General features: G+C 50.0%; 6 pseudogenes; all 6 read right to left on the bottom strand.

Annotated features, from left to right (window-relative positions):
• Positions 1-6,070: 6,070 nt before the first annotated feature.
• On the bottom strand, positions 6,071-6,188 carry LOC117080227 (annotated as a pseudogene).
• Positions 6,189-10,044: 3,856 nt separating this feature from the next.
• LOC117080287 lies at positions 10,045-10,164 on the bottom strand (annotated as a pseudogene).
• A 917-nt stretch (positions 10,165-11,081) lies between these two features.
• LOC117080253 lies at positions 11,082-11,200 on the bottom strand (annotated as a pseudogene).
• Positions 11,201-14,309: 3,109 nt separating this feature from the next.
• LOC117080158 lies at positions 14,310-14,428 on the bottom strand (annotated as a pseudogene).
• A 6,276-nt stretch (positions 14,429-20,704) lies between these two features.
• LOC117080190 lies at positions 20,705-20,813 on the bottom strand (annotated as a pseudogene).
• Positions 20,814-25,920: 5,107 nt separating this feature from the next.
• Positions 25,921-26,040, bottom strand: LOC117080322 (annotated as a pseudogene).
• Positions 26,041-26,962: the final 922 nt, after the last annotated feature.

Raw genomic sequence — 26,962 nt, forward strand, 5'->3', positions numbered from 1 at the left:
GCCACAAAGATACTCCTCCAGAAGAGCAACTCCAAGACACATAATTGCCAGATTCACCAAAGTTGAAATGAAGGAAAAAATCTTAAGGGCAGCCAGAGAGAAAGGTCGGGTTACCCACAAAGGGAAGCCCATCAGAATAACAGCAGACCTCTCGGCAGAAACTCTACAAGCCAGAAGAGAGGGGGGCCAATATTCAACGTTCTTAAAGAAAAGAATTTTCAACCCAGAATTTCATATCCAGCCAAACTAAGCTTCATCAGTGAAGGAGAAATAAAATCCTTTACAGATAAGCAAATGCTTAGAGATTTTGTCACCACCAGGCCTGCCTTACAAGAGACCCTGAAGGAAGCCCTAAACATGGAAAGGAACAAGCGGTACCAGCCATTGCAAAAACATGCCAAAATGTAAAGACCATCGAGGCTAGGAAGAAACTGCATCAACTAACGAGCAAAATAACCAGTTAATATCATAATGACAGGATCAAGTTCACACATAACAATATTAACCTTAAATGTCAATGGACTAAATGCTCCAATTAAAAGACACAGACTGGCAAACTGGATCAAGAGTCAAGACCCATCAGTCTGCTGTATTCAGGAGACCCATCTCACATGCAGAGACATACATAGGCTCAAAATAAAGGGATGGAGGAAGATCTACCAAGCAAATGGAGAACAAAAAAAAGCAGGGGTTGCAATCCTAGTCTCTGATAAAACAGACTTTAACCATCAAAGATCAAAAGAGACAAAGAAGGCCATTACATCATGGTAAAGGGATCAATTCAACAGGAAGAGCTAACTCTCCTAAATATATATGCACCCAATACAGGAGCACCCAGATTCATAAAGCAAGTCCTTAGAGACCTACAAAGAGACTTAGACTCCCATACAATAATAATGGGAGACTTCAACACTCCACTGTCAACATTAGACAGATCAACGAGACAGAAAGTTAACAAGGATATCCAGGAATTGAACTCATCTCTGCACCAAGCGGACCTAATAGACATCTATAGAACTCTCCACCCCAAATCAACAGAATACATTCTTCTCAGCACCACATCGCACTTATTCCAAAATTGACCACATAATTGGAAGTAAAGCACTCCTCAGCAAATGTACAAGAACAGAAATTATAACAAACTGTCTCTCAGACCACAGTGCAATCAAACTAGAACTCAGGACTAAGAAACTCAATCCAAACCGCTCAACTACATGGAAACTGAACAACCTGCTCCTGAATGACTACTGGGTACATAACGAAATGAAAGCAGAAATAAAGATGTTCTTTGAAACAATGAGAACAAAGATACAACATACCAGAATCTCTGGGACACATTTAAAGCAGTGTGTAGAGGGAAATTTATAGCACTAAATGCCCACAAGAGAAAGCAGGAGAGATCTAAAATTGACACTCTAACATCACAATTAAAAGAACTAGAGAGGCAAGAGCAAACACATTCAAAAGCTAGCAGAAGGCAAGAATAACTAAGATCAGAGCAGAACTGAAGAGATAGAGACACAAAAACCCTCCAAAAATCAATGAATCCAGGAGTTGGTTTTTTGAAAAGATCAACAAAATTGACAGACCGCTAGCTAGACTAATAAAGAAGAAAGAGAGAGGAATCAAATAGACGCAATAAAAAATGATAAAGGGGATATCACCACCGACCCCACAGAAATACAAACTACCATCAGAGAATACTATAAACCTCTACGCAAATCAACTAGAAAATCTAGAAGAAATGGATAATTCCTGGACACTTACACTCTCCCAAGACTAAACCAGGAAGAAGTTGAATCCCTGAATAGACCAATAGCAGGCTCTGAAATTGAGGCAACAATTAATAGCCTACCCACCAAAAAAAGTCCAGGACCAGATGGATTCACAGCTGAATTCTACCAGAGGTACAAGGTGGAGCTGGTACCATTCCTTCTGAAACTATTTCAATCAATAGAAAAAGAGGGAATCCTCCCTAACTCTTTTTATGAGGCCAACATCATCCTGATACCAAAGCCTGGCAGAGACACAACAAAAAAGAGAATTTTAGACCAATATCCCTGATGAACATCGATGCAAAAATCCTCAATAAAATACTGGCAAACCGGATTCAGCAGCACATCAAAAGCTTATCCACCATGATCAAGTGGGCTTCATCCCTGGATGCAAGGCTGGTTCAACATTCGCAAATCAATAAACGTAATCCAGCATATAAACAGAACCAAAGACAAGAACCACATGATTATCTCAATAGATGCAGAAAAGGCTTTTGACAAAATTCAACAGCCCTTTATGCTAAAACGCTCAATAAATTGGTATTGATGGAACGTACCTCAAATAATAAGAGCTATTTATGACAAACCCACAGCTAATATCATACTGAATGGGCAAAAACTGGAAAAATTCCCTTTGAAAACTGGCACAAGACAGGGATGCCCTCTCTCACCACTCCTATTCAACATAGTGTTGGAAGTTCTGGCTAGGGCAATCAGGCAAGAGAAAGAAATCAAGGGTATCCAGTTAGGAAAAGAAGAAGTCAAATTGTCCCTGTTTGCAGATGACATGATTGTATATTTAGAAAACCCCATTGTCTCAGCCCAAAATCTCCTTAAGCTGATAAGCAACTTCAGCAAAGTCTCAGGATACAAAATTAATGTGCAAAAATCACAAGCATTCTTATACACCAGTAACAGACAAGCAGAGAGCCAAATCAGGAATGAACTTCCATTCACAATTGCTTCAAAGAGAATCAAATACCTAGGAATCCAGCTTACAAGGGATGTAAAGGACCTCTTCAAGGAGAACTACAAACCACTGCTCAGTGAAATCAAAGAGGACACAAACAAATGGAAGAACATACCATGCTCATGGATAGGAAGAATCAATATCGTGAAAATGGCCATACTGCCCAAGGTGATTTATAGATTCAATGCCATCCCCATCAAGCTACCAATGACTTTCTTCACAGAATTGGAAAAAACGGCTTTAAAGTTCATATGGAACCAAAAAGAGCCCGCATTGCCAAGACAATCCTAAGTCAAAAGGACAAAGCTGGAGGCGTCACGCTACCTGACTTCAAACTATACTACAAGGCTACAGTAACCAAAACAGCATGGTACTGGTACCACAACAGAGATATATAGACCAATGGAACAGAACAGAGTCCTCAGAAATAATACCACACATCTACAGCCATCTGATCTTTGACAAACCTGAGAGAAACAAGAAATGGGGAAAGGATTCCCTATTTAATAAATGGTGCTGGGAAAATTGGCTAGCCATAAGTAGAAAGCTGAAACTGGATCCTTTCCTTACCCCTTATACGAAAATTAATTCAAGATGGATTAGAGACTTAATGTTAGACCTAATACCATAAAAACCCTAGAAGAAAATCTAGGTAGTACCATTCAGGACATAGGCATGGGCAAGGACTTCATGTCTAAAACCCAAAAGCAACGGCAGCAAAAGCAAAAATGACACATGGATCTAATTAAACTAAAGAGCTTTTGCACAGCCAAAGAAACTACCATCAGAGTGAACAGGCAACCTACAGAATGGGAAAAAATTTTTGCAACCTACTCATCTGACAAAGGGCTAATATCCAGAATCTACAAAGAACTCAAACAATATACAAGAAAAAACAAACAACCCCATCAAAAAGTGGGAAAGGATATGAACAGACATTTCTCAAAAGAAGACATCCATACAGCCAACAGACACATGAAAAATGCTCATCATCACTGGCCATCAGAGAAATGCAAATCAAAACCACAATGAGATACCATCTCACACCAGTTAGAATGGCAATCATTAAGAAGTCAGGAAACAACAGGTGTTGGAGAGGATGTGGAGAAATAGGAACTTTTACACTGTTGGTGGATTGTAAACTAGTTCAACCATTATGGAAACAGTATGGCGATTCCTCAAGGATCTAGAACTAGATGTACCATATGACCCAGCCATCCCACTACTGGGTATAACCCAAAGGATTATAAATTACTCTACTACAAAGACACATGCACACGTATGTTTATTGCGGCACTATTCACAATAGCAAAGACTTGGAATCAACCCAAATGTCCATCTGTGACAGACTGGATTAAGAAAATGTGGCACATATACACCATGGAATACTATGCAGCCATCAAAAAGGATGAGTTTGCGTCCTTTGTAGGGACATGGATGCAGCTGGAAACCATCATTCTTAGCAAACTATCACAAGAAGAGAAAACCAAACCGCATGTTCTCACTCATAGGTGGGAACTGAACAATGAGATCACTTGGACTCGGGAAGGGGAACATCACACACTGGGCCTATCATGGGGAGGGGGGAGGAGGAGGGATTGCATTGGGGAGTTATACATGATATAAACGTCATGCACATGTACCCTAGAACTTAAAGTATAATAAAAAAATAAAAAAAAAAATAAAAAAATAAAAAAATAAAAAAAGAAGAAAGAAAACTGAAGAGAGAGAAGGAAAGACAAATGTAGAAAGAAAGAAAAGAAAGCAATATGACGACAGACCCGGTATTCCCAGGATATCTCTCCCATCTAATACTAACCAGTCCCCTAACCCTGCTTGCTTCCAGATTAACGATATCAGGCCGCGTTCATGGTGTGTTGCCAGAGACACTGGCAGAGGCACTGGCCTACACCAAGAGACCGACCCGCCAATTCCCGAGCCATTTCCAACCCCATCAGCCCACCAGTGCCTCCCAGCTCGTATCGGGACCCCCGAGCCACTTGCCAATGGCATTCACCTGGCTCCCGAGCTGCCAAATGTCCACCACGTCGGGCCCGCTGGGAACAGGGAGTGCTGCAAGGTGTCAGGGCCCAGGGACCAGCATCCTGGGAACCCGGCTATTCCTCTGCCCTGTCGTGGAGTTATTCTTTTGGATTCCTGGTGGCTCAGGAGCTCCTGCAAGGCCCCCTCTGGCCCCACCCAGCCAGTGCCATCAGGACTGGCCAAGGGCGAACAGACAGCTCAGCGGCGTGTGGCCTTTTTCTCACAAAGCCAACACCTGGGCCTGTGCCTTTGGGGTCCAGCCCCTGCCCTTCCAGGCTGGATCTGGGCTCCTGGCCGGGTGATGGCTTGGCAGAAGCAGTGGAATCCTGCTGCCCAGTGGTGTTTTGGTGGCGCACCCATAGGAGGAGATCCCTGACTGCAACGGGGGTGTAGGGGCATGATTAAGTGGGAGCAGAGTCAGGGGAAGTTGGGAAGCATGGCAACAGTAGGTGGAAGGGAGGGAAAGGGGAAGCCACGAAAGCCTACAGCAGTCCGGGTGCAGTGGATCACTCCTGTATCCAGCACTTTTTGTGGCCGAGCAGTGTGGATCACATAGTCAGGAGATCCCAACCAGCCTGGTTAACATGGTGAAACTGCGGCTCTACTAAAACTACAAAACATGAGCTGGGCGTGGTGGCCACGCCTGTAATCCCAGCTGCTCGGAATGCTTAGGAAGGAGAATGGCATGAACCCAGGAGGAGGAGCTTGCAGTGAGTGGAGATTGCACCACTGCAGTCCAGCCTGGGTGACAGAGCGAGACTCTGTCTGGAAGAAAAAGGAAGAAAGAACGATAGAAAGAAAGACAAAAGAAAGGCAGAAAGAGAGAAGAGAGAAAGAAAGAAAGAAAGAAAGAAAGAAAAAGAGAAAGAGAGAATAAAGTGAGAAGGAAAGAAAGAACAAAGAAGGAAAGAGAGAAAGGAGGAAAAGAAGGAAAGAAGGAAAGACAGGGAGAGAGAAAGAAAGAAAGAAAACAAAGAAAGAAGACAGGAAGGAAAGAAAGAGAGAAAGAAGGACAGAAAGAAAGAAAGAAAAGAAAGAAAGAAGGACAGAAAGGAGGAAAGAGAGAGAAAGAAAGAATGAAAGAAAAGAAAGAAGAAAGAAAGAGAAAGAAAAGAAAAGGGAAGAGAGAGAGAAAGAAAGAAAGTAAAGAAAGAGGGAAAGAAAGGAGAAGGAAGGAAAGAAAGAGAGAAAGAAAGAAAAGAAAGAAAGACATGAGAGAGAGAGAGAGAGAAGGAAAGAAAGGCAGGTAGAAAAGAAAGACAGACAAGAAAGAAAACAAAAAAGCCTACAGCACCCGGTATTCCCAGGTGGTCTCCCATCCAAGTGCTAACCAGGCCCCACACTGCTAAGCTTCTGAGATCAGACGAGATCGGGCAGGTTCAGGTGGCATGCCTGTAGACGCTGGCAGAGGTGCCTGGCTGCCCCAAGAGCCCTGCCCAGCCATGCCTGCCGGCTTCAAACTGGCACCACCAGCCCAGGGTTGCCAGGCTCATATTCGAACCCCCGAGCAGCTCACCCTCAGCCTTCCCCAGGCTCCCAAGCTCCCGAGCGTCCACCATGTCGGGCCCGTTTGGAACAGGTAATGGTCCCAGGCATCAGGCCCCAGGGCCCACAATCCTGGGACCCCATCCGGTCATCTGCCCTGTCACTGAAGTACTCTTTTGAATACCTGGTAGCTCAGGAGCTCCTGCGAGGCCCCCTATTGCCCCACCCAGCCAGAGCCCTCAGGGCTGGCCAAGGGCAAACAGACGGATGAGCAGCGCATGGACTTTTTCTCACAACAACAACTCCATGGTCGTTTATCCCGACCAAGACCCGCCCAGTGGGCAAGAGGATGTGGGGTGTTGTGGTTTGGGTGATGGCCCTGCTTTGCCCCAGTCTGGCACTAGAGCTGGCAGCCTGATCTCCAGGGAGAGGGGCTGAGAAAAACCCAGACACACACCAACACTACCAGGAGAAAATCCACAGCCCCACACACAAACACACCCAGGCTCTCACACGTGGTAACACACACACACATGTGCACACACACAGACACACACTCACACACACGCACACATGCATGCACACACAAACGGCTTGAAAGACAGCAAGGAAGAGATGGTTGGTGAGACTGAAACTGAAGGAGGGAGAGAGACATCCATCAAGAGAGGGGGAAGAGGAGAGGGAAAGAGACAGACAGAGGTTCAGAGAAAGATAGTAGAACAGAGAAAGAGAGAGAGACAGAGAGACAGAGGGAAGGCTACAGAAGTAGTGGGAGGTGCAGGGGAAAACCCAGAAGTGAGAGGGGGAGGAAGCTAGAGAGCGAGAGTGATAGAGACTTTGAGAGGGAGCACCCTGTTCGTGTATGCAGGGCCCTTTTGAGCAGACCAGGATAGGGTGGAGGGGGCTTGGGCTGGTCCAGAACAGGGTGGCCAGGCCAGCCATGTGAGAGGAGAAATGCAGCGCTGATACAGAGAATGTCTTGGATTAATTGTTTTGGACGTGGGTATCGTAGTCTCCTTCCTTTGTTGGCACCTCCCTGTGCTCTTGGTGTGGTGTGGTGTGCCCCTTGATTTGCAGAGTGCGCCCGCCCATTTAGTGGGAGCTGTGGAACCGAACATAACCACGGAGCCCAAGGCTTTGGTCTCTGGCGTGTCCCCAGAACTGGAATTTACATGATGATGGTGGCAATGGTAATCTGGGTGCACAGGGACTGTTTTCCTGGTGGCTGGCAAAGCAATGTCCTTCCCCCAGATAAAGTGGACCCATGTTCTGGAGCGGAGGTGTTGGTTGGCGTGTGTGGCATGGGTTGCCCCTGCCTGCCCCTTCCCCGGGTTTGGAAGGTTGCAGCGGTGCCCGATGAGTGCATTGACTCTCCTGGGCATTCTGAAAGCGGAAAGACAGCGTGAATAGCAGGGAACCTGCGCCTGCACCTTTATGATCTAGCCGCCTGACCTCCTGGCATGGACCCAGGCTCCTGGCATGGTGGCAGCGAGGCAGAAGCAGTGGGAGGCTACTGCCAGTGGTGCTTTGGTGGCAGACCCCCAAGAGGAGGTCCCTGGCTGTGGTGGTGTTGTAGGAGGGCGATAAAATGGGAGCAGGATCTGGAGAATTTGGGAATCATGGTGACAGTAGGGGAAAGGGAAGGATGGTTGAAACTACAAAAGGCTACAGCAGGCTGGGCTGCGTGGATCACGGCTGCAACCACAGCACATTGGGACTCCGAGGAGTGTGGATCACGAGGTCAGGAGATCCAGACCAGCCTGGCTAACAGGGTGAAACCCTGTCTCTACTAAAACCACAAAACATGAAGCTGTTGTGGGGGCGGGTGCCTGTAGTCCCCGCTGCTCAGGAGGCTGAGACAGGAGAATGGTGTGAACATGGGAGATGGAACATGAAGTGAGCCGAGATGGCACGACTGCATCCCACCCTGGGTGATACAGCGAGACATTGTCTAGAAGAAAAAAAAGAAAGGAAGGAAGGAAGGAAGGAAGGAAGGAAGGAAGGAAGGAAGGAAGAAAGAAAGAGAAAGAAAGAAAAAGAAAAAGAGGAGAAAGAAAAGAAAGAAAGAATTAAAGAAAGGAGAAATAAAGAAAGAGATAAACAAAAGAAACAAATGAAGAAGGAAAGAAAGAAGAAAGGGAGAAAGAAAGAAAGAAAGAAAAATGGAAAGAAAGAAAGAGAAAAAAGAAAGAAAAGAAAGAAAGAAGGAAAGAGAAGAAAGACAGAAAGAAAGAAAAGAAAGAAAGGAAGGAAGAAAGGAAGGAAGGAAGAAAGAAGAAAGAAAGAGAAAGAAAGAAAGAGAAAGAAAGAAAGAAAGGAGAGAGAGAAGATAAGAAAGGAAAGTAGAAAAGAAAGAAAGACAAGAAAGAAAGCGAAAAACCTACAGCACCCAATATTCTCAGCCAGTGTTCCACGGAAGTCTTAACCAAGCCGGACCCTGCTTAGGTTCCAAGAACAGATGAGATCTCGCACATTCAAGGTGGTATAGCCGTAGACATGGGCGGAGGCACCTGGCTTTCAACTGGCATCACCAGCTCTGGCCTGATGGGCTTGTATCAGGATCCGCGAGGCACTGGCCCACGGCCTTCCACTGGCTCCCGAGGTCACGAGCTTCCACCACGTTGGGCCTGCTCATAACAGGGAGCACTCTGAGGCATCAGGGCCCAGGGCCCACGATCCTGGGACACAGTCCAGTCCTCCGCCAAGTCATGGAGGTATATTTTTGGATCCCTGACGGCTCAGGAGCTCCAGCGAGGCCCCCTCTTGCCCCACCCAATCAGAGCCCTCAGGGTTGACCAAGGGCAAACATGCAGCCCAGCGGCGCATGGTGTTTTTCTCACAATGACAACACCAGTGCCTGCGCCTTGGTGCTCCAACCCCCTGCACTCCCAGTCTGGAGCCAGGCTCCTGGTGGGGCAAGAGCTAGGCATAAGTCATGGAATACTGCTGCTTGTTTCTGCTTTGGTGGTGCAACCCAGAAGGATGTCCCCGGAAGTGGTGGGGCTGTAGGGGAGTGATGATTGGGAAACACAGTCAGGAGAGGTTGGGAATCATGGCAATGGTAGGGGGAAGGGAGGGAGAGTGGAAGCCACAAAAGCCTACAGCAGGCTGTGCCTGGGGGATCGCGCCTGTAATCCCAGGATTTTGGCATGCCGAGGCAGGTGGATCATGAATTCAGGAGATGTAGACCAACCTGGCTAATACAGTGAAACACCGTCTCTACTAAAACTACAAAACATGAGCCGGGCATGGTGGCAGGTGTCTGTAGTCCCAGGTGCTCGTGAGGCTGAGGCAGGAGAATGGCGAGAATCAGGGAGGCCAAGCTTTTAGTGAGTCGAGATTGCGCCATTGCACTCCAGTGTTGATGACAGAGAGAGACTCCATCTGGAAGAGAAGAAATAAGAAAGAAAGAGAGAGAGAGAGAGAGAGGAAGAAAAAAGAAAGAAAGAAGAAAGAAGAGAAAAGAAAAGAAAAGAAAGAAGAAGAGGAAAGAAAAAAACAGAGAAATAAAAGGAAGAATAAAGAAGAAAGAGAGAGATGAAGAAGAAGAAGAAAGAAAGAAGTAAAGAAAGAAGAAAGAAAGAGAGAAAGAAAGAAGACAGAAGAAGGAAAGAAAGAAAGAAAGAGGGAGAGAGAAACAAAGAATAAAAAGAAAGATGGAAAGAAAGAAAGAAAGAAAGAAAGAAAGAAAGAAAGAAAGAAAGAAAGAAAAACGAGAGAGGGAGAAGAAAGGAAGGTAGAAAGAAACAAAGACAAGAAAGAAAGCAAAAAAGACTATAGCACTCAGCATTCCCAGGCAGTCTCCCATCCAAGTACTAACCAGGTCCTACCCTGCTTAGCTTCCGAGATCAAGATGAGATTGGGAGCGTTCAGGGTGGAATGTCTGTAGGTGCAGGCAGAGGTGCCTTGCTGCCCCAAGACCCTCCTCAGCCATGCCTGCCGGCTTCCAGCTGGCACCGCCAGCCCAGGGCCTCTGGGCTCGTATGGAGACCCCCAAGCCCTCGCCTGTGGCCTTCTCCTGGCTCCCGAGCTGCCAACTTCCACCACAACAGTTCTGCTTGGAACAGGGATTGCTCCTAGGCATCAGGGCCCAGGGACCAAGATCCTGGGACCCTGTCCTGTCCTCCGCCCTGTTGCTGAGATACTCTATTGGATCCCAGGATGCTCAGAAGCTCCTGTGAGGCCCCCTGTTGCTCCACCCACCCAGAGCCATCAGGGCTGGCCAAAGGCGAACAGCCGGCCCAGTGGTGTGGCTTTTTTCTCACAACACCTCCACCATGGTCGTTTGTCCTGACCAAGACCCGGCCAGTGGGCAAGAGGGCATGGGGGTTTGGGGCTTGGGGGATGGCCCTGCTTTCCCCCGGGGCTGGCACTAGAGCTGGCAGCCTGATTCCCCATGAGAGTTGCTGAGAGAAACCCAATCACACCCCACAATCACCAGGAGAAAATCTCCAGAGGCGGAGCTTGCACTGAACCGAGATCGTGCCACTGCTCTCCAGCCTGGGTGACTCGTCTGGAAGAAAAAGAAGAAGAAAGAAAGACAGAAAGAAGAAAGAAAGACAGACAGACAGACAGACAGAAAGAAAGAGAAAGAAAGAAAAAGAAGAAAGAAAGAAGAAAGAAAGAAAGAAGAAGAAAGAGAAAGAAAGAAAGAAAGAAAGAAAGAGAAAGGAAGGAAGGAAGGAAGAAGGAAGAAGGAAGGAAGGAAGGAAGGAAATGAGGAAGGAAGAAAGAAAGAAAAAGAAGAAAGAAGAAGAAAGAAGAAAGAGAGAAGGAAAAAGGAAGGTAGAAAAGAAAGAAAGCAAAAAAGCCTATGGAACCTGGAATTCCCAGTGGGTCTCCCATTCAAGTACTAACCAGACCCGACCCTGCTTAGCTTCCAAGATCAGATGAGATCGGATACGTTCAGGGTGATATGGTGGTAGACATTTGCAGAGGCGCCTAGCTGACCCAAGAGCTCAGCTCTGCCATGCTCGCCAGCTTCCAGCTGGCGCTGTTGGCCCAGGGCTGCCGGGCTGGGATCAGGACCCCCATGCTGCTCACCCACAGCCTTCCCTCTGGCTCCCAAGCTCCCGAGATTCCACCACGTCACAAGGTCCAGGGTCCACATTCCTGGGACCCCATCCGGTCCTCCACCCTGTCAGGGAGGTATTCTTTTGGTACCTGGCTGCTCCGGAGCACTGTGAAGGGTTTCTCTTGGATTAATTACTTGCTTTGAAAGTGGGTTTCGTAGGCTCCTTCCTTTCTGGGCACCTCCATCTGCTCTTGGTGTGGTTCGCTGGGCCCCTTGATTGGCAGAGTTCGCCTGCCCATTTGGCGGGAGCCATGGGGCCCAAGGCCTGGGTCTGTGGATTGTTCTCCGGACTGGAGTTACACGAAGATGGTGGCAATGGGAATCTGGGTGCACAGGGACTGTTTTCCTGGTGGCTGGCGAAGCAATGTCCTTCCCCGAATAAAGCAGCCCCTGCATTCTGGAGCAGAGGTCTTGGCTGGCATGTGTGCCACCTGCTGCCCCTACCCACCCCTTCCCCTTGTTTGGAAGGTTGTGGCAGCACCCAATGAGTGGATTGAATTGCCTGGTCATTCCTGGAGCGGGAAGGCACAGCAAACGGCAGGGAACCCGTGCCTGCACCTTTGAGATCCAGCCCCCTGCACTCCTGGAGTGGAGCCAGGCTCCTGGCGGGGTGGTGGTGAGGCGGAAGTGGTGGGATTCTGCTGCCCGATGGTTCTTTGGTGGCAGAAGCCCAGGAGGAGGTCCCAGGCTGCAGTGCATGTAAGCAGATGTAAGCAGGTGATAAAGTGGGAGCAGAGTCAGGGGAGACGGGAAGCATAGCAACTGTAGGGGGAAGTGAGGGATGGGGAAACCATGAAAGATTACAGCAGGCCAGGCACGGTGGATCACACCTGCAATCCCAGCACTTTGGGAGGCCGAGATGGGTGGATCACGAGGTCAGGAGATCCAGACAAACCTGGCTAACACAGAGAAACCCAGTCTTTACTAAAACTACAAACATGAGCCGGGCTTGGTGGCGGGCACTGGTAGTCTCAGCTGCTGGGGAGGCTGAGGAAGGAGAATGGTGTGAACCCAGGAGTCAGAGCTTCAGTGAGCTGAGATCACTCTACTGCACTCCAGCCTGGGTGACAGAGTGAGACTCCATCTGGAAGAGAGAGAGAGAGAGAGAGAGAGAGAGAAGAAAAGAAAGAAAGGAGGGAGGGAGGGAGGGAGGGAAGGAAGGAAGAAGGAAGGAAAAAGGAAGGAAGGAAGGAGGAAGAAGGAAGGAAGGAAGGAAGGAAGGAAGGTAGAAAGAAAAGGAAAAAAGAAAGAACAGGAAAGAAAGAAGAAAACAATAAGGAAAGAGAGAGAGAAGAAAAAGAAAGAAAGAAAAAGGAAGGAAAGAAAGAAAGAAAGAGAGAGAGAGAAGGAAGGAAAGAAAGAAAGAAGAGAGAGGGGAAGAAAGGAAGGTAGAAAAGAAAAAAAGACCAGAAAGAGAGCAAAAAACCCTATAGCACCCAGTATTCCCAGGTGGTCTCCCATCCAAGTACTAACCAGGCCTGACCCTGCATAATGAGTGAAGGGGAAAGCCAAAATAGCCTACAGCAGGTTGGGGTAGTGGATCATGCCTGTAACCCCAGCACTTTGAGAGGCCAAGGTGGGTGGATCATGAGCTCAGGAGATGCAGACCAGCCTGGCTACCACGGTGAAACCCAGTCTCTGGGAAACTACAAGCAGAGCCTGGAGTGGTGGTTGGTGCCTGTATTTCCAGCTGCTCTGGAGGCTGAGGCAGGAGAATGGCATGAACCCGGGAGGTGGAGCTTGCAGTGAGCCGGGATCCGCCACTGCACTCCACCTGGGTGACAGAGCGAGACTCCGTCTGGTAGAGAAGGAGGAAGGAAGGAAGGAGGAGGAAGGAGGAAAGATAGAAGAAAGAAAGGGATAGAAAGAAAGAGAAATAAAGAAAGAAAAGAAGGAAGGAAGAAAGAAAGAAGAGAGAGGGGAAGAAAGGAAGGTAGAAAAGAAAAAAGACCAGAAAGATCAAAAAACCCTATAGCACCCAGTATTCCCAGGTGTCTCCCATCCAAGTACTACCAGGCCTGACCCTGCATAATGAGTGAAGGGAAAGCCAAAATAGCCTACAGCAGGTTGGGTAGTGGATCATGCCTGTAACCCCAGCTTTGAGAGGCCAAGGTGGGTGGATCATGAGCTCAGGAATGCAGACCACCCTGGCTAACCGTGAAACCCAGTCTCTGGGAAAACTACAAAGCAAGAGCCTGGAGTGGTGGTTGGTGCCTGTATTTCCAGCTGCTCTGGAGGCTGAGGCAGGAGAATGGCATGAACCCGGGAGGTGGAGCTTGCAGTGAGCCGGGATCGCGCCACTGCACTCCAGCCTGGGTGACAGAGCGAGACTCCGTCTGGTAAGAGAAGGAAGGAAGGAAGGAAGGAAGGAAGGAAGGAAGGAAAGATAGAAAGAAAGAAAGGGAGAGAAAGAAAGAGAAATAAAGAAAGAAAAGAAAGGAAGGAAGAAAGAGAGGAAGAAAGAGAAATAAAGAAAGAAAAGAAAGGAAGGAAGGAAGGAAGGGAGAAAGAGAGAGAAAAAAGAAAGAAAGAAAAGAAAGAAGAAATAAAAAATAAACAATGAAAGGAAAAAGGAAAGAAAGAAAGAAATAAAAATGAAAGAAGGAAAGAAAGAGGAAAGAAAGAAAAAAGGAAAGAATGAAAGAGAGAAAGAAAGGAAAGAAAGAATTAAAGAGGAAAAAAGAAAGAAAAGAAAGAGAAAGACAGAAAGACAGAAAGAAACAAAGAAAAGAAATAAAGAAGGAAAGAAAGAAGAAAGAAAGTGAGAAAGAGAAGAAAGGAAAAAGAAGGTAGGAAAGAAAGAAAGAGGAAGAAAGAATGAAAAGAAAGATGGAAGCAAAGAAGAAAGAAAGAAAGATGGAAAGATAGAAGGAGAGAAGAAAAGAAAAGATAGAAAGAAAAAAGAGAGAGAGAAGGAAATAAAAGAGGGTAGAATAGAAGAAAGACAAGAAAGAAAGCAAAAAGCCTACAGCACGTAGTATTCCTAGGCGGTCTCCCATCCAAGGACTAACCAGGTCCTACCCTACTTAGCTTCCGAGATCAGATGAGATTGGGGGCGTTCAGGGTGGTATGGTTGTAGACGCCATGGCACCAGGTGTACCCATGGGGCCTGAGGCCTGGATCTCTGGCATGTCCTCGGACTAGAGTTTACAAGAAGTTGGTGCAATGGAATCCAGGTGCAAAGGGACTGTTTTCCTGGTGGCTGGTGAAGTAATACCTTCTCCTGGAAAAGCAGCCCATGAGTTCTGGAGCGGAGGTCTTGGCTGGCATGTGTGGCATGTGCTGCCCCTGCCCATCCCTTCCCCAGGATTGAAAGGTTGCGGTGGCACTTGATGTGTGGATTGGATCACATGGGTGTTCGGGGAATGGGAAGGCACCGCGAACGGCCAGGAACCCATGCCTGCGACTTTGATGTCCGGCCCCCTGCTCTCCTGTGCTGGAGCCAGGCTCCTGGCAGGGCAGCGGGGAGGCAGAAGAAGTGAGATGCTGCTGCCTGCTGGTACGTTGGTGCCGGATCCTCAAGAGGAGGTCCCTACCTGTGGCAGGGGGGTAGGCAGGTGATAACGGGGGAACAGAGTCAGGGGAGGTTGGGAAGCATGGTGACATTAGGGGCATTTGAGGGAGGGGGTAACCCACAAAGCCTGCAGCAGGCCGGGCATGGTGGATCACACCTGTAATCCAGCACTTTGTGTGGCTGAGGAAGGTGGATCACTTAGTCAGGAGATCCAGACCAGCCTGTCTAACATGGTGAAACCGCATCTCTACTAAAGCTACAAAATATGAGCTGGGCATGGTGGCTGTGCCTGTAGTCCAAGCTGCTCGGGAGGCTTAGGCAGGAGAATGGCGTGAACCCCAGAGGAGGAGGTTGCAGTGAGCCGAAGTCATGCCACTGCACTCCAGCCTGGGAGACACAGCAAGACTCCATCAGGAAGAAAAAGGAAGGAAGGAAGGAAGAAAGAAAGGGAAACAAACAAACAAAGACAGACAGACAGAAAGAAAGAAAGAAAGAAAGAAAGAAAGAAAGAAAGAAAGAAAGAGAAAGTAAGAAAGAAAAGAAAGTGAGAAGGAAAGAAAGAAAAAGAAAGAAAGAGAGAAAGAAGGAAAAGAAGAAAAGAAAGAAAGAAGAAAGAGAAAGAAAGAAAATGAAGAAAGAAGAAAAGAAAGAAAGAGAGAAAGAAAAGGATGAAGGAAAGGGAGAAAGAAAGAAAAGAAAGAAACAAAGAATGACAGCAAGAAAGAGAGACAAAGAAAGAATGAAAGAAAGGAAAGAAGAAAGAGAAATAAAAGAATAAAGAAGGAAAGAAAGAGAGAGAGAAAGGAAAGAAAGAGGGAAAGAAAGAAGGAAGAATGAAAGAAAGAAAAGTGGAAAGAGAGAAAGAAAGAAAAGAAAGAATGAAAGAGAGAAGAGAGAGACAAAGAAGGAAAGAAAGGCAGCTAGAAAAGAAAGAAAGACAAGAAAGAAAACAAAAATGCCTAAAGTACCCTGTATTCCTAGGCAGTCTCCCATCCAAGTACTAACCATGCCCCACGCTGCTTAGCTTCCGAGATCAGGTGAGATCGGGGGGTTCAGGATGGTATGCCAGTAGATGCTGGCAGAGGCGCCTGGCTGCCCCACAACCCCAGACCAGCCATGCCCACTGGCTTCCAGCTGTCACCGCCAGCCCTGAGACACCAGGCTCATATCCGGACCCCTGAGCCACTCGCCCGTGGCCTTACCCTGGCTCCTGACCTCTTGAACTTCCAGCACGTTGGGCCCACTCTGAACAGGGAGTGCTCTGAGGCGTCAGGGCCCAGGGCCCATGATCCTGGGAGCCTGTCCAGTCCTCTGCCCTGTTACGGAGGTATTCTTTTGGATCCTTGGCAGCTCAGGAGCTCCTGCAAGGCCACCTCTTGCCCCACCCAGCCAGAGCCATCAGGGCTGGCCAAGGGCGAACAGGCGGCTGAGCAGCATGTGGACTTTTTCTCACAATGCCAACACCACGCTCATTTATCCCGACCAAGACCTGGATGGTGAGCAAGAGGGTGTGGGGCATTGGGGGTCAGGGGATGGTCCTGCATTGCCCTGGGCTGGCACTAGAGCCAGCATCCTGATCTCCAGCGAAAGGGGCTGAGAGTAACCCAGACACATGCCACCAACACCAGGAGGAAATCCACAGCCCCACAGACAGACACACCCAGGCTCTTGCATGCGGGAACACATGCATGCGTGCGTGCACACACAGACACACAACACACACACACGCGCACATGCATGCACACAAAAATGGCTTGGAGGAGAGCAAGGAAGTGATGGATGGAGAGATTGAAACCAAAGGAGGGAGAGAGACATCCATTGAGAGAGACAGGGGAAGGGAGAGGGAAAGAGACAGACAGAGATTCAGAGAAAGAGAGTGGGACAGAAAAGAGAAAGACAGAGAGACAGAGGTAAGGTGACAGAAGTAGTTCGAGGTGCAGGGGCAAACCCAGAAGAGAGAGGGGGAGGGAGCTGGAGAGCGAGAGCGATAGAGTCTTGGAGAGGGAGCACTCTGCTCCAGTAGCCAGGGCCCTTTTGAGCAGGCCGGGACAGGGTGGACAGGGCTTGGGCTTGTCCAGAACAGTGTGGCCAGGCCATCTATGCAAGAGGAGTAATGGAACACTGAGGCCGGTTTTGTCTTGGATTAATTACTTGCTTTGGAGGTGGGTTTCATAGACTCCTTCCTTTGTTGGCACCTCCCTGTGCTCTTGGTGTGGTGTGGTGGACCCCTTGATTTCCAAAGTGCCCATGTCCATTTGGCGGGACCCGTGGCACAGGGCATGACCATGGTGCCCGAGGTCTGGGCCTCTGGCTTGTCCTCAGGACTTTAGTTTACACGAGGTTGGTGGCAATGGCAATCCAGGTGCACAGGGACCATTTTCCTGGTGGCTGACATAGCAACGTCCTTCTCCCGGATAAATCAGGCCCTGCGTTCTGGAGCAGAGGTCTTTGCTGGCATGTGTGGCACCCATTGACCCTGTCTGCCCCTTCCCCCAGTTTGGAAGATTGTGGTTGCGCCCGATGAGTGGATTGAATTGCCTGTGCGTTCTGGAAGGGGGTAGGCACTGCAAACAGCAGGAAACTCATGCCTGCGCCTTTGGGGTCCGGCCTCCTGGCCTCCCGGGCTGGAGACAGGCTCCTAGTAGTGCAGCAGCTAGGCGGAAGCAGTGGGATACTCCTGCCCAGTGGTGCTTTGATGGTAGACACCCAAGAGGAGGTCCCCGGCTGCAGCGGGAGGGTAAGTGGGCGATGACTTCGGAGCAGAATCAGGGGAGGTTGGGAGGCATGGCGATAGTAGGGGGAAGGGAGGGAGGGGGGAAGCCACAAAAGCCTACAGCAGGTCGGGCGTAGTGGATCACGCCTGTAATCCTGGCACTTTGGGAGGCCGAGGCATATGGATCAGGAAGTCAGGGGATCCAGACCAGCCTGGCTTACACATGGGAACCCATTTCTGTGGCAGGAGAATGGCATGAACCAGGGAGGCGGAACTTGCAGCGAGCAGAGTTCACGCCAGTGCTCTCCAGCTTGGGTGACAGGGTGAGACTCCATCTGGAAGGAGAAGAAAGAAAAAAGGAAGAAGGAAGGAAGGAAGGAAGGAAGGAAGGAAGGAAGAAAGAAAGAAAGAGAAAGAGAGAGAAAGAAAGAAAAGACAAAAAGAGGGAAATAAAGAAGAAAGAAAGATATAGAGTAAGAAAAGAAAGAAAGGAAAGAAAGAAAAAAGAAAGAAAGACAGACAGAAAAAACGAGAGAAAGAAGACAGAGAGATAACAGAAGAAAGGAAGGTAAAATAAAAGAAAGACAAGAAAGAAAGCTAAAAACCCACAACACCCAGTATTCACAGGTGGTCTCATCCAAGTACTAACCAGACCCGACCCTGCTTAGCTTCCAAGATCAGAAAAGATCAGGCCTGTTTAGGATGGTATGTCCATAATCACCAGCAGAGGCGCCTGGCTGCCCCAAGAGCCCGGCCCAACCATGCCCACCAGTTTGCAGCTGGCTCCGCCAGCCTGGGGATGCTGGGCTCTGATTGAAACCTCCAAGCCGCTGGCCCGCGGCCTTCCCATGGCTCCCGAGTTTCCACCACGTCCGGCCCGCTCGGAACAGGGAGTGCTCTGAGGCATCAGGGCCCAGGGCCCAAGATCTTGGGACCCCGTCCCATCCTTCACCCAGTCGCGAAGGTATTCTTTTGGATTTCTGGCCGATGACGAACTCCTGCGAGGCCGGCTCTTGTGGCACCCAACCAGAGCTGTCAGGACTGCCCAAGTTCGAAGAGCCGGCACAGGTGCAAGTGGCCTGTTTCTCACAACACCCCCACCATGGTTGCTTGCTCCGACCAAGACCCAGCCCGGTGGGCAAGAGAGCGAGGGGAGTTCAGGGTTGGGGGATGACCCTGCTTTGCCCCTGGCTGTCACTAGAGCCGGCAACCTGATCCCTGGCGGGATGGGCTGAGAAAAACCAGACACACCTAACCAGCACCAGGAGAAAATCCACAGCCCCACACACAGACACACCCGGGCACTCTCACGTGGGAATGCACACACATGCGCACACACACACACAGACACACACACACACACATACACACACACAAACACACACATACATATGCACACAACCGGCTTGATTGAGAGCAAGGAAGAGATGGATAGAGAGAATGAACCCGAGGGAGGGAGAGAAACAGTGATCAAGAGAGACAGGGGTGGGGGAGAGGGAAAGAGACAGACAGAGAGTCAGAGAAAGAGAGAGACAGGTAAAGAGGGAGAGACAGAGAGAGAGAGGAAAGGCGATAGAAGCAGCATGAGGGGAAGGGGCAAACCCAGAAGAGAGAGGGGAGGCAGCCAGAGGGCGAGAGAAATAGAGCCTTGGAGTGGGAGCGCACTGCTCCGGTAAGCAGGGCCTTTTTGAGCAGGCCTGGATAGGGTGGAGGGGGCTTGGGCTGGGCCAGAACGGGTGGCAAGGCCTTCCATGCGAGAGGAGTAATGGAGCGCTGTGACAGGATTTGTCTTGGGTTAATTGCTTGCTTTGGAAGTGGCTTTCCTGGGCTCCTTCCTTTGTTGGCATCTCCCTGTTCTCTTGGTGCGGTGCGGTTGGCCCATTGATTTGCAGAGTACACCGGCCCGTTTGGTGGGAGCTGTGGAACTGGGCATGCCCACAGGGCCCAAGGCCTGGGTCTCTGGCATGTCCTCAGTTCTGGAGTTTACACGAAGTTGGTGGCAATGGGAATCCAGATGGATGGGGATTGCTTTCCTGGTGCCTGGCATAGCAATGTCCTTCCCCCGGATAAGCAGCCCCTGTGTCCTTGAGTGGAGGTCTTGGCTGGTGTGTGTGGCACCCGCTGCCCCTGCTCACCCCTTCCCCCATTTGGAAAGTTGCGGCGGTGCCCGATGGGTGGATTGAATCACCTGGGGGTTCCCAGAGTGGGAAGGCACCACGAATGGCAGGGAACCCGTGTCTGGGCCTTTGGGGTCCGGCCCCCTGCCCACCCGGACTGGAGCTGTGCTCCTGATGGGGCAGCAGCAAGGTGGAATGAGTGGGATTCTGCTGCCCAGTTGTGCTCTGGTGGCAGACGGCCAGGAGGAGGTGCCCAGATGTGGTGGGGGTGTCAGTGGGCAATAAAGGGGGAGCAGAGTGAGGGGAGGTTTGGAAACATGGCGACAGTAGGGGGAAGGGAGGGAGAGGGGAAGCCACAAAAGCCTACAGCAGGATGGGCATGGTGGATCACGCCTGTTTTCCCAGCACTGTGGGAAGCTAAGGCATTTGGATCACGAAGGCAGGAGATCCACACCAGCCTGGCTTATACAGTGAAACCTCATCTCTACTAATATCACAAAACAAGAGCCGGGGGTCATGGTGGGCGCCTGAAGTCCCAGCTGCTCAGGAGTCTGAAGAAGGGGAATGCCGTGAACCCGGGAGGTGGAGCTTGCAGTGTGCTGAGATTGCGCCACTGCACTCCAGCCTGGGTGACAGAGCGAGACTCCTTCGAAAGAAAGAAAGAAAGAAAGAAAAAGAAAAGAAAGAAAGAAAGAAAGAAGAGAGAGAGAGAGAGAGAGAAAGGAAGGAAGGAAGGAAGGAAGGAAGGAAGGAAGGAGAAAGAGAGAAAGAGAGAGAGAGGAGAGAAAGAAAGAGAAAGAAAGAAAGAAAGACAGAGAGAAAGAGAGAAAGAAAGAAAGAAAGAGAGAAAGAAAGAAAGAAAGAGGAAAGAGAGAGAAAGAAAGAAAGGAAGAAAGAAAGAAGAAAGAAAGATGAAACGAAAAGAAAGAAATAAGGAAAGAAAGAAGAAAGAAAGAAGAGAGAAAGAGAGAAAGGAAGAAAAGAAGGAAGGTATTAAAGAAAGAAAGCAGAAAAGCCTACAGCACCTCGTATTCCCAGAGGGTCTCCTATTCAAGTACTAACCAGGCTCTACCCTGCTTAGCTTCTGAGATCAGGTATGTTCAGGGTGGTATGGCGGTAGACACCCACAGAGGTGCATGGCTGCCCCAAGAGCTAGGCCCAGCCATGCCTGCTGGACTTGAGCCAGCACTGTCGGCCCAGCACCGCCAGGCTGGGATCAGGACTCCCAAGCTCCTTGCCCTCAGCCTTCCCCCCAACTCCCGAGCTCCCAAGCTTCCACCACGTCGCACCTGCTCAGATCAGGGAGTGCTCTTAGGCATCAAGGCCCAGAGCCCATGATCCTGGGACCCCGTCTGGCCCTCCACCCTGTTGGGGAGGTATTCTTTTGATACCTGGCTGCTCAGGAGCTCCTTTGAGGCCCCCTGTGGCCCCATCCAACCAGAGTCATTAGAGCAGGCCAAGGGTGAAGAGCCAGCCCAGACACACATAGCCTTTTATCACAACACCCCGACTACAGTCACTTGTACCGACCAAGGCCCGGCCAGTGGGCAAGAGGGTGTGGGGTGAGGGAATGGCCCTGCCTTGCACCAGGCTAGCCCTTGAGCTGGCAGCCTGATCCCCGGGGAGCGGGACTGAGAGAAACCCAGACACATCCCACTACCACCAGGAGCAAATCCACAGCCCCACACAGAGACACACTCGGGTGCTCGCTTGCGGGAACCCAAACATGAGCGTGCGCACACACACAGACACACAAACACACACACAGATGCAAGCACACACAAATGGCTTGAAGGAGAGCAAGGAAGAGATGGATGGAGAGATTGAAACCAAGTGAGGGAGAGAGACAGAGATTGAGAGAGACAGGGGAGGGTGAGAGGGAAAGAGGCTGACAGAGAGACAGAGAGAGAGGAACAGAGAAAGAGAGAGAGACAGAGAGATCAAGGGAAGGTGACAGAAATATCAAGAGGTGCAGGGCCACCCCAGAAGAGAGAGGGGCAGGGAGCTAGAGACTGAGAGCTATAGAGCCTTGGAGAGACACCGCCCTGCTATGGTAGGCAGGGCTCTTTTGAGCAGGCCGGGATAAGGGTGGAGGAGGCATGGGCTGGGCCAGAACAGGGTGGCCAAGCCACCCATGGGAGAGGAGCAATGGAGCGCTGAGATGGGATTTGTCTTGGATTAATTACTTGCTTTGGATTTGGGTATCGTAGGATCCTTGCTTTGTTGGCACCTCACTGTTCTCTTGGTGTGGTGCAGTGGGCACCTTGATTTGCATGGTGCACCCACCCGTTTGGCTGGAGCTGTGGCACTGGGCCTGCCCACTGGGCCCAAGGCCTGCATCTCTGATGTGTCGTTGGGACTGGAGTTTACATGAAAATGGTGGCAATGGGAATATGGATGCACAGGGACTGTTTTACTGGTGCCTGGCAAAACAAAGTCCTTCTTCCAGATAAAGTAGCCCCTGCTTTCTGGAGTGGATGTCCTGGCTGGCATGTGTGGCACCCGCTGCCCCTGCCCACCCCTTCCCCCAGTTTGGACGGTTTTGGGGGTACCAAATGAGTAGACTGAACCACCTGGGAGTTCTGGGAGAGGGAAGGCACCGAGAGTGGCAGGAAACCCGTGACTGCACATTTGGTTTCCGGCCCCCTGCCCTCTTGGACTGGAGCCGGACTACTGGCAGGGTGGCAGCCAGGCAGAAGCAGTGGGATGTTGCTGCCCTGTGGTGTTTTCATGCTGGATCCAGACGATGAGGTCCCCAGTTGCAGCGGTGGTTTAGGGAGGCGATAAAGGGGGAGCAGACTCAGGGGAGGTTGGGAAGCATTGCAACAGTAGGGGAAGTGTGTGTAGGGGGAAGCTATAAAAGCCTACAGCACGTCGGTCACGGTGGATCACGCCTGTAATCTCAGCACTTTCGGAGGCCGAGGCAGTTGGATCACGAGGTCAGGATGTCCAGACCAGCCTGGCTAACATGGTGAAACCCCATCTCTAATAAAACTACAAAACATGAGCCAGGCAGGGTGGTGAGCACCTGTAGTTCCAGCTGCTCGGGAGGCCGAAGCAGGTGAATTTCATGAACCGGGGAAGCGGAGCTTACAGTGAGCTGAGATTGGGCCACTGGACTCCAGCCTGGGTGTCAGAGCGAGACTCCATCTGGAAGATAAGGAAAGAAAGACGAACAAAAGAAGAAGAAAGAAAGAGAGAGAGAGAGAGAGAGAGAGAAAGAAGAAAGAAGAAGAAAGAAAGAAAGAAAGAAAGAAAGAAGAAAGAAAGAAGAAAGAAAGAAAGAAAGAAAGAGAGAGAGAGAGAAAGAAAGAAAGAAAGAAAGAAAGAAAGAAAGAAAGAAAAAGCAAGCAAGGAGAGAGAGAGACAAGGGGAGAAAGGAAGGTAAAAACGAAAGAAAGACAAGAAGGAAAGCCAAAAACCTACAGCACCCGGTATTCTCAGGCGGTCTCCCATCCAAGAATTAAACACACCTGACCCTGCTTAGCTTCACCAGAACAGACAAGATCTGTTGTGTTCAGGGTGGTATGTCCGTAGACGCCAGCAGAGGTGCCTAGCTACCCCAAGAGCCCTGCCCAGCCATACCCGCCGGCTTCCAGCCGGAATTGCCAAGCTGGGGCCTCCAGGCTCGTATCGGGACCCTCAAGCCGCTCACCTGTGGCCTTCTCCAGGCTCCCGAGCTGCCGAGCTTCCACCACGTCGGGCCCACTCAGAAGAGGGAGTGCTCTGAGATTTCAGAGCCCAGGGCCCATGTTCTTGGAACCCCATCCAGTCCTCCACCCTGTCGCAGATGTATTTTTTGGATCCTTGGCGGCTCAGGAGCTCCTGCAAGGCCCCCTCTTGCCTCACCCAACCAGAGCCATCTGAGCTGGTCAAGGGTGAAGAGTCAGATCAGCTGATCCTGGCACTTTTCTCACAACGCCCCCACTATGGTGGCTTGTCCCGACAAAGACCCAGCCAGTGGGCGAGAGGACGTGGGGGTTGGGGGTTGGGAGATGGCCCTGCTTTGCCCGGAGCTGGCACTTGTGATGGCAGCCTGATCCCCAAAGAGAAGGGCTCAGAGAAACCCAGACACACCCCACCACCACCAGGAGCAAATCCACAGCCCCACACACAGACACACCCAGGTGGTTGCATGCAAGAACCCACACACGCGCTTGCGAACACACAGAGAAACACACACACACACATACACACACATGCACGCCCACACAAATGGCTTGAAGGAGAGCAAGGAACAGATGGATGGAGAGATTGAAACCGAGGGAGGGTGAGAGCGATCGAGAGAGACAGGGGAGGAGGAGAGGGTAAGAGATAGACAGAGAGGCAGAGAAAGAGAGAGAGACAGAAAGACAGACGGAAGATTACAGAAGTAGCACAAGGTGCAGGGGCAAACCCAGAAGAGAGAGGGGGAGGGAGCTAGAGAACAAGAGTGATAGAGCCTTGGAGAGGGAGCACTCTGCTCCTTTATACAGTTCCCTTTGGGGCAGGCTGGATAGGGTGGAGGGGGCTTGGGCTAGGTCAGAACAGGGTGACCAGGCCATCCAAGTGAGAGGAGCAATGGAGTGCTGAGACGGGTTTTGTCTTGGATTAATTGCTTGCTTTGGAGGTGGGTTTCATAGGCTCTTTCCTTTTTTGTAGCCTCTATGTGCTCTTCGCATGGTGCAGTGGTCCCCTTGATTTGTCGAGTGCACCTGCCCATTTGGTGGGGGCCATGGAACTGGGTGTGCCCACGGGGCCCGAAGCCTGGGTCTCTGGCGAGTCCTCGAGACTTAATTTACACGAGGTTGCTGGCAATGGGAATTCGGATGTAAAGGGACTGTTTTCCTGGTGGCTGGCGTAGCAACGTCCTTCCCCCAGATAAAGCAGGCCATGCATTCTGGAGCAGAGGTCTTGGCTGGCATGTGTGGCACCTGTTGCCCCTGCCCTTCTCTTCTCACAGTTTGGAAGTTTCCGGCAGTGCTTTATGAGTGGATTGAATCACCTGGGCATTCCAGAAGGGGGTAGGCACCGTGAACGGCAGGAAACCTGTGTCTGTGCCTTTGGGGTCCGGCCCCCTGCCCTCCCTGGCTGGAGATGGGCTCCTGGCAGGACGGTTGCGAGGCGGAAGTGATGGGATGCTGCTTCCCGGTGGTGCTTTATTGGTGTCCCCCCGGAAGGAGGTCCACAGCTGCAGCGGGAGTTAAGGGGGGCCATAAATGGAGAGCAGAGTCAAGGGAGGTTGAGAAGCATGGCAACAGAAGGGGGAAGGGAGGGAGGGGGAAGTCACAAAAGCCTACAGCAGGCCAGGTGTGGTGGAACACGACTGTAATCCCAGTACTTTTGGAGGCTGAGGCGGGTGGATCATGAGATCAGCAGATTCAGATCAGTATGGCTAACACGGTGCAAAACCATCTCTACTAAAATTACAAAACATGAGCCGGGGGTCGTGGTGAGTGTCTGTAGTCCCAGCTGCTCAAGACGCTGGGACAGGAGAATGGTGTGTACCCAGGAGTCGGAGCTTCAAGTGAGCTGAGATTGTGCCACTGCACACCAGCCTGGGTGACAGAGGGAGACTCCATCTGGAAGAAAATGAAAAAAGAAAGAAAGAACGAAAGAGAAAAGAAAGAGAGAGAGAGAAAGGATTAAAGAAAGAAAAGAAAGAAAGAAGGAATGAAAGAAAGAAAAGAAAGGAAGAAAGAAAGGAAGAGAGTGAGAAAGAAAGAAAAGAAAGGAAGAAAAGATTAAAGAAAGAAGAAAGAAGAAAAGAAAGAAAGCAGGAAAAGAAAGAAAGAAGGAAAGGAAGGATAGAAAGAGGGAGAAAGAAAAGAAAGAAAGGATAAAAGAAGAAAAAGAATGAAAGAGAGAAAGAAAAGAAAGAATGAAAGAAGGACTGAAAGAAGTAAGAAAGAGAGAAAGAAAGAAAGGAAAGGAAGAAACAAAGATGGAAAGAAAGAAAGACAGAAAGAAAGAGAGAGAGAAAATAAGAAAGAACAGAAAGAAGGAAAGAGAAGAAAGTAAGAAAGAAAGAGAGAATGAAAGAGAGAAAGCAAGAAAAGATAGAAAGAGAGAGAAATAATGAAAGAAAAGAAAGAAGGAACAAAAGAGGAAAGAAAGAGGGAACGAAAGAAAGAAGGAAAGAAAGGAAGAAAGAAGGAAAGAGAGAAAGAATGAATGAAAGAAGAGAGAAAGTGAGAGAAGGGAAGAAAGGAAGGTAGAAAAGAAAGAAAGGCAAGAAAGACAGCAAAAAAGGCTACAGCAACCAGTATTCCCAGGTGGTCTCTCATCCAAGTACTAACAAGGCCTGAACCTGCTTACCTTCAGGAGATCAGATGAGATCGGGTGTGTTCAGGGTGGTATGGCTGTAGACACCAGCAGAGGTGCCTGGCTGCCCCAAGAGCTAGGCCCTGCCATGCCCACCAGCTTCCAGCCAGCCCAGCCAGCCCCAAGCCACTGGCCTCAGATCGAGACACCCGAGCCACTCAACCACAGCCTTCCTCTGTCTCCGGGGCTCCCAAGCTTCCATCATGTCAGGCCTGCTAAGAACAGGTAGTGCTCCAAGGCAACAGAGACCAGGGCCCACGATCTTGGGATCCCATCCAGTCCTCCTCCCTGTTGCGGAGGTATTCTTTTGGATTCCTGGCTGCTCAGTAGCTCCTGAGAGGCCCCCTCTTGCCCCTCCCATGCAGAGCTGTCTGGGCTGGCCAAGGTCAAACAGCCGGCCCAGCTGCGCATGGCCTTTGCCTCACAACGTCCCCACCATGATCGCTTGTCTCGACCAAGACCCAGCATGTGGACCAGAGGGTGTAGCGGGTTGGGGTTGGGGGATGTCCCTGCTTTGCCCCGGACTGTCACTAGCGTCAGCTGCCTGATCTCCTCGATACAGGCTGACACACACACACAGACACACACACACATACAAACATGCATGCACACACAAACGGCTTGAAGTAGAGCAAGGAAGAGATGGATGGAGAGATTGAAACCAAGGGAGGGAAAGAGACAGCCATTGAGATAGACAAGTGAGAGGGAGAGGGAAAGAGACAAACAGAGAGGCAGAGAAAGAGAGAGGGACAGAGAAAGAGAGAGAGAGACAGAGAGACAGAGGGAAGGTGACAGAAGTAGTGCGAGGTGCAGGAGCAAACCCAGAAGTCAGAGGGGGAGGGAGCTAGAGAACGAGAGTGATAGAGGCTTGGGGAGGGAGCGCACTTCTTTGGTAGGCAGTGTCCTTTTGAGCAGGCTGCTATAGGGTGGAGGGGGTTTGAGCTCACCAGAACAGGGTGGCCAGGCCA

Source organism: Trachypithecus francoisi, unplaced genomic scaffold, assembly GCF_009764315.1.
Source record: "Trachypithecus francoisi isolate TF-2019V2 unplaced genomic scaffold, Tfra_2.0 Contig00230, whole genome shotgun sequence".
Taxonomy (NCBI): Eukaryota; Metazoa; Chordata; class Mammalia; order Primates; family Cercopithecidae; genus Trachypithecus; species Trachypithecus francoisi.